This window comes from Cucurbita maxima, unplaced genomic scaffold (genome assembly GCF_002738345.1).
Source record: "Cucurbita maxima cultivar Rimu unplaced genomic scaffold, Cmax_1.0 Cma_Scf00345, whole genome shotgun sequence".
In the NCBI taxonomy this organism is placed as follows: domain Eukaryota; kingdom Viridiplantae; phylum Streptophyta; class Magnoliopsida; order Cucurbitales; family Cucurbitaceae; genus Cucurbita; species Cucurbita maxima.
Window position 1 is genome coordinate 15,001 of NW_019272361.1, and position 7,500 is coordinate 22,500.

The 7,500-nt window shown below is 37.8% G+C and overlaps 1 protein-coding gene across 12 annotated transcripts in view; it reads right to left on the reverse strand.

Annotated features, from left to right (window-relative positions):
• The window catches only part of LOC111474393 (defensin-like protein 5), a 34,642-nt gene that overhangs the window by 12,640 nt on the left and 14,502 nt on the right, over positions 1-7,500 (reverse strand). For 3 of the 12 annotated variants that reach the window (XR_002715993.1, XR_002715994.1, XR_002715998.1), the window contains exons 1-2: positions 3,046-3,259; positions 2,680-2,772 (exon numbers count right to left, since the gene is read on the reverse strand). The exons of 1 other annotated variant lie outside the window; for it this stretch is intronic. The gene's annotated coding sequence lies outside the window, so the exon portion shown is untranslated. Of the gene's footprint in view, positions 1-1,501; positions 1,588-1,792; positions 1,866-2,679; positions 2,773-3,045; positions 3,272-7,500 lie in introns of those variants that run through there. 8 more of the 12 variants (XR_002715991.1, XR_002715990.1, XR_002715997.1 and 5 more) reach the window with 6 other exon arrangements.

A 7,500-nucleotide genomic window follows, 5' to 3' on the forward strand; every position in this document is an offset into this window, starting at 1 on the left:
AGGCGTGTGGTGCCAGAACATGTTCGGCTGGATGGAATCGGGTGCCTTTGGGCGTGCGACATGAGCCTCGTTGAGCACGGAATGTTGCATTGTTGCCTTGTAACTGGGAATCTCTAGTGTTTGGACTATGGATGGCTGCTGGTATGATGATGAAACATGCAAGGTGGGGTGGAGCTGGGTGCCTTCAGGCGTGCGGCATAAACCTCGTTGAGTGTGGGACGTTGTTGTGGTATGCCTCCCTTCCTTAGGCTAGCCCTATGTTTTGAAGGCTGTGTGGTGGCATAACATGCTTGGTGGGGCGGTGTCAAATGACTTTGGGCGTGCGACATGAGACTTGTTGAGCATGGAATGTGGCCTTTTAACTTGGGCTGACTTGAGGATGGTTGATGGTTGGTACGACACAAAGCATGCAAGGTGGGGTGGAGTTGGGTACCTTCGGGCGTCCAACATGAACCTCGTTGAGCGTGTGACGTTGTGGTGACGCCATTGGGCCATCCTTGGGCCAGCCCTATGTTTTGAAGGGGGCGTGTTGGCATAACTTGCATGGTGAGGCAGTATCAAGTGCCTTTGGGCGTGCGACATGAGCCTCGCTTTGCACTGACTGTTGCGATGTTGCCTCCTAACTTGGGCTGTCTTTAGGATGGTTGATGGCTTGACCGCGCACGACGTTTTGGGCTCGGCTTCGAATGATGATTTTGAACCCCCGCTTGCGGTAGGTGTGAATAGTCGATCGTCGTCCAAGATTGTCTTCGAATGATGATTTTGAACCCCCGCTTGCGGTAGGTGTGAATAGTCGATCGTCGTCCAAGATTGTTTTAGCGTACGGCGCATGAGTGGTGGTTTGGTTGCTTAGGTGTATAGGCTTGATGCTCGGGCATCAAACTGTAGGCGACACCTCCTCCTCATTGGTGTGTCCCAAAGTATTTTGAATGACCGTAGTCCATTGGTTCTTGCACAGATTACCTCATGCACCGGTAGCATCGAGTCTTGTTAGTCCCTTTCTATCAGCACCCTTGAGGGAAACTTGAGGCCAAACATGACATCCTGCAAAGGAAACATGGTGTAGGTCATCCCACCTAGAAGAGGAATTCTTGGGCCTTAGAAAGCACCGCTTAATGCGAGGTCATAGGTCACTTTGGGCATGGTTAGAGTATTACCTAGCATTCTTGTGTTTTTTAGTTTGGGGACCTTGGTCCCTCGTCCTTGAGTGGTACCTAGCATTCTTCTTACTTGGGTAGTTGTTTAGTTTGGGGACCTTGGTCCCTCGTCCTTGAGTGGTACCTAGCATTCTTCTTACTTGGGTAGTTGTGAAGCTTGTGTGGTGTTGTTCTTGGTCCTCAATCTTGTAAGTTTCTAAGGTTCATAATTTCTTGGGGCATAAGTTGTAACTTTCATTTGTAATCATATGAACCCATCTTAGCGTAAGTTGTTCTAGAAGTTCATAGATTCTTAGGGAGTTCTTTCTACCCATATCCTAACCATATTATTTTATCAATCTCTCATATCCATAGCACTTCGAGGCATAACCTAACCTTAATGTTTCGTGAATACATCTTACTTCTATCGTTACATTACATTTAGTGCATCCTTCTCGTATCATATATCAAACATATCATTAAACACATCACACCATAAATATTATCATACAATTCACATATTATAGCATAACATAAACATAATATAAGCATATTGATTCACAGATAATTCACACATATCAGTATATATGACACGTGCAGAACCACAGGCACGTGTGAACATCAAATATAACCATGCCGATAGTAAGGCCGCTTACCTGGTTAACTTAAGTTGTTGTCACGAATATATCCTTAATGAAAGTTCGATTATGTCCTTTGAAATCAGTAAACCTATTTGAGCCCATGACATCAATTTCAAGTTTGAATACTATAAAATTATTACTTGGGTCTACTCTTATATTTACTTTTTTCTGTATTTAGTTTATGCTTTTTTATTTAGTTTATGTTTTAATTACAGAATCTTCCTTTTTTTTTAATGGGTATTTACTCTGTTGCCTTCTAATTTTGTTCTCATGTATTCCAAATTTATAGTGGATCCCTATTTCCAAATCTTTCCTTATCTTGGTGTTTCCTTTTGTTCACAAATTTTCTTGGTCATTTTATTTTTAATCTATTCATTTGCTACGGATATAAATTTAATCTAATATTACTAATATAACGTGATTTACTAGAATTCGTATAAATGACTGACATTTAGTTTCTAACTCAAAACTAAACAATGAAAATCTAACTATAATTGGCTATGATTTCTTAAAAAAAACTAAAAAGAATAGGATAAAAGAAAACGAAGATTTAATATATACCTTATTGTTCAAATCTATCTTCACTTAAATCTCCCATGAATCTCAACTCCATAAAGGCCATTTTCCTTTTTTTTATAATTATTTTTATTTCTTTATTTCTTTATTTATTTCATTATTTATGATTTTTTTTTTTTTTGGGCTATTAGAGCAGAGTTCATCTAGTCAGTTATTTTAACGTTCCCTAATTCCCGAGTATTTTGATCGATTTAGGGCCTTAACTCATGGTTCTTTGAGCTTTTCTTTCATATATCCGAAATTCATACTTGTTTTAGGGTTCATATGGAAATCCAAGCGATTCCTACAAGTATTTCTTAACGAAAAAGTGCAAGGTGGCTATTTACCGCGTTGTCGACGTTCGGGACCTCTGTTCATGATCTTCCGATACCTGAATTACCTTCAATTTTCTTCCACAGACTTCTTATTGTGTCTAGTTTCTGGAACCATAAAGATTTTTCTGAGAACCATTCTAGAATAGGGTTAAATTTTAGAAAAATCGAGGGGTCAAGTTTTTGGTTGACATGGCCGGTTCAATTGAACCGGCCATGTCATCGTCTTCTTCCTCCCGATGGGAAGAAGACATGCGTGATCTTTCGCGCCGCCGTCTGAAACTCGCCCTCCCCAGCTCCGATCACGCCGTTTCTCCCCTCGAGTTCTTCATGAAACTTAAAGAGGGTATTACAAGGAAGAGCTATGGATTGATTTCATACCTTTTCGTGGATCGTAGCCTTAGATATTCGCTTCCAAAGTTCGTCCAAAATATAATTTCTCGCTGGAGTAAAAACAAATGATTTCTTATTGGGTAGCCGATTCTAAGGGTTTTCAAGGCTCGATTTCTTCATGGAACTTCTTCCTTATTCTTTCCTCAAGCTTAAGAAATTGGTTTCGAGGAACAACTTTGAGTGTGGGACCTTAATTTGAGAAATCACTCTCGGTCTGACAGTTACATGACACCTCCGATTTTCAATCTCTTAGGTATCTTGTTCTTAGACGTTTTTTCAGCTCTTGATTCCTTCATCAAAGTTACTCATTTTTTTCCTCTTAAGCTAAAGGAATCCTTTATTTGAAGGAAAAGAGGTCATAGATAGGAATTTGACACTTACCCACAATTTGAACACGAAATGAATTTTCTTCAATTGGAATCGTTTCTAAGGTTATTTCTCTTCGTGGTCTTCAATGAAAACATTCCTTGAAGGTACAGAAACTTATTGAGATTGTTCTTGCTCAACGAATTTTGTGTATCCTCTGATTTGAATTTTGAGTTTTCCTTGAAGCTCTTTAATGGCGGATTGGATTGGGGGAATGGTTTCTAGGCACTTGCCGAACCCTATTCCTTCATAACACTTGTGGGTAATATTGTTTAGAAACTAGAGGAACAAGTTTGAAAGGAAATGGTTGAGAATTGCTCTCAAATTTGGAAGAAACCCGAGAGTAGAAGACCCAAAATCTAAACGCTTATTGCCTACGATTGGGAGCTCTCCCTTGCTTGACTCTTATTCCAAACTATTGCCCCAACTTCAGAATTTATAGGGAAAGCATAAACCGGCATTGTCGACCACCCATTTTATTCTTGATTCTTTTTCTTGATAGTATTTATTTATAAGAATCATAAGATGGAAAAACAAATGTCAGCCATTGATTCATAAGATGGATGGTTCTTTCTCAACTTTATCTTATTCCATAGGGAACTTTATTATTATTAGTATTTAAAATATAAAAATTTAAGAATATTCTAATTTTAATTGATAAGAAATGACTTTGTGGTAATCCAGCATTCATAATATAAATTCTTAAATTTGTTTGTGGAAAATATTTTTGTTACACCCGAATAAAGAGGAGGTATATGAATAAAACGAGACACGGTTTAAATGAGAGAAATTATAAAGATAAGATGACTAAAAAAAGAGTTACTATTTGTACCAATGAAGTGCTAAGTTGAGCTATTGTATATTGGGTAATGTAACCGTCCAAGTTTTCCACATTTTTATAAATAATGTTTTATTCCAATTTCTAACCATTCACATACCGTAACGTATGCATATCATATTATAGTCATATCGTTTCATAAACAATTCACATATATCAAATATATGGCACGTGCAAAACCACGGGGAACGTATTGACACAACATCAAATCTAACCATGTCGATAGTAAGGCGACTTACCTGATTTGCTCCTATGACATCTTTCTTCACATAAATCTGTTTCTACATGTAAATCTGAGTAATTGTGTACAGGCCACTTTCGTTCTTTAATCAATTCTTTGGCGGTATTTTATGGTAACAAACTGAAGACATCTCTCTTCACGTTAGTCTTCTTCTGCATGATGTAACTACGTGAAGTCATTTTTGTTCTCTCCATAATTCTGTACACATATATTCTTGGCCAATTTTTAATCGATTCTTTTCTACGAGTAAATCTGCGTAACTGCGTACAGGACATTTTCTTTCTTTAATCGATTATTTGGCGATCTAATATAAACCTTACTTAAAAAACTGACAACATCTCTCTTCATGTAAATCGGCTTCTATAGACGACATCTCATCACGTAAATCTGCTTCTACAGACGACATCTCTCTTCACGTAAATCGGTTTCTATAGGTAAATCTACATAAACATCTTTTTTCGTTCTTTAATCCATTATTTAACGATCTAATATATCTTACTATAACAATATTTTCTTTCCTTTTTTTTTTAATTTGATTTTTAGTTTATATTCCAACCTAACCATTTGAAAGGGTTGACTCTCTATCTCGAGTATCTAGTGATTATTTTTGTTTGGTTGTTTGAGATTTGGATTCTATTATTGTTGACATTAAAATTATGGCAAAGTGCGAAAGCGAATTATATTTATTTGAAAATTGAAATTTTTTATAGGGTCTCGTTGTTCTATTTTTTATCACTTTTTTCATGCTCGGGACAAAAGTAAGACCACCTAATTTCCACGTTCGTTATATGTGATGACATGATGTCTACTTACTAGTAAGACCACCTAATTGCCGGTGCTTGTGGCTACTTCAGTTACTTGTTGTATAGTGAGTCCATTAAGCATAAGATATTTTAATTTCGCAGTGATTAAGTTATATTAAAAAAATCATTGTTGAGCAAAAAAAAAAAATTATTTTATATAGCAATGAACAACTGGTATAAAATGGAGTAAATTATATTTTGTATATCAAGTTGCTTAATTCCCAAGCGGCATGTCGAAACTCATATTGAAATCCTAACTTCTGAGGTTTTGGCTCGAGGTCCTACATGGCTCTCTTCAAGCTTGTCTTCGATAATTGTGTCGCATCGTTCTCTCGAACTTTGTGTATGCCTCAACTTAGCTTCACTGCACACTAAGATTTCAAGATCCTTAACTTCTGAGATTTTGGCTCGAGGTCCTACATGGCTCTCTTCAAGCTTGTCTTCGATCATTGTGTCACATCGTTCTCTCGAACTTTGTGTATGCCTCAACTTAGCTTCAATGCACACTAAGATTTCAAGATCCTTTACTTCTAAGGTTTTGGCTCGAGGTCCTACATGGCTCTATTCAAGCCTATCTTCGATAATTAAGTCGCATCGTTCTCTCGAACTTTGTGTATGCCTCAACTTAGCTTCAATGCACACTAAGATTTCAAGATCCTTAACTTTTGAGGTTTGGCTCGAGGTCCTACATGGCTCTCTTCAAGCCTGTCTTCGATAATTAAGTCGCATCGTTCTCTCGAACTTTGTGTATGCCTCAACTTAGCTTCAATGCACACTAAGGTTTCAAGATCCTAACTTTTGAGGTTTTGGATCTAGGTCCTACATGGTTCTCTTCAAGCTTGTCTTCGATAATTGTGTCGCATCGTTCTCTCGAACTTTGTGTATGCCTCAACTTAGCTTCAATGCACACTAGGATTTAAAGATCCTAACTTCTGAGGTTTTGGCTTGAGGTCCTTCAACTTAGCTTCAATGCACACTAGGATTTAAAGATCCTAACTTCTGAGGTTTTGGCTTGAGGTCCTACATGGCTCTTTTCAAGCTTGTATTCGATAATTGTGTCGCATCGTTCTCTCGAACTTTGTGTATGCCTCAACTTAACTTCAATGCACACTAAGATTTCAAGATCCTAACTTCTGAGGTTTTAGCTCTAGGTCCTACATGGTTCTCTTCAAGCTTGTCTTCGATAATTGATCCTAACTTCTGAGGTTTTAGCTCTAGGTCCTACATGGTTCTCTTCAAGCTTGTCTTCGATAATTTTGTCGCATCGTTCTCTCGAACTTTGTGTATGCCTCAACTTAGCTTCAATGCACACTAAGATTTCAAGATCCTTAACTTTTGAGGTTTTGGCTCGAGGTCCTACATGGCTCTCTTCAAGCTTGTCTTCAATAATTGTGTCGCATCGTTCTCTCGAACTTTGTGTATGCCTCAACTTAGCTTCAATGCACACTAGGATTTCAAGATCCTAACTTCTGAGGTTTTGGCTCGAGGTCCTACATGGCTCTCTTCAAGCTTGTCTTCGATAATTGTGTCGCATCGTTCTCTCGAACTTTGTGTATGCCTCAACTTAGCTTCAATGCGCACTAAGATTTCAAGAAGTTAGGATTGAGTTTAGAACCTACCGGTACAACGTAATGACTAAAGGCCTTCAATGGTTAATCTTATGATTTAAGTATGTAAATGAATCGAAAAGACAACCTTTAGATAAGTTGTAGAAGTTAAGTTGTTAGATTATATGGATTTCTATGTAACGTTCTGGATCTACTGCTAGCATATTTTGTCCTCTTTAGGCTTTTCCTTTCGGGCTTCCCCTCAAGACTTTAAAACGCGTCTGCTAGGGAAAGGTTTCCACACCCTTATAAATGGTGTTTTTTTCTCCTTCCCAGCCAATGTGAGACATCAGATTCTATTTCTATTGTATTGGAATGAGATCCTCGTTCATGTCCATCTTTTGCGAAGTTTTAAGTTTTGAGGTGTAATAAAGTTTAGCACAACCTTTTACTTACAGATGGATGACAAAACAAAATGTTTGAACAAGATCTTAGAAGATATGCAAAGCATTTGTATGTTGGATTTTCTTGGTAGTTGGACCTCCAACTTGCCGTTCATGGAATGCTCATATAATAATAGCTATCAGGCAATCATCGACATGGCGAAAAAGGTGCAGAATCTTTGCTTACTAAGATGAGGTAGTAAAA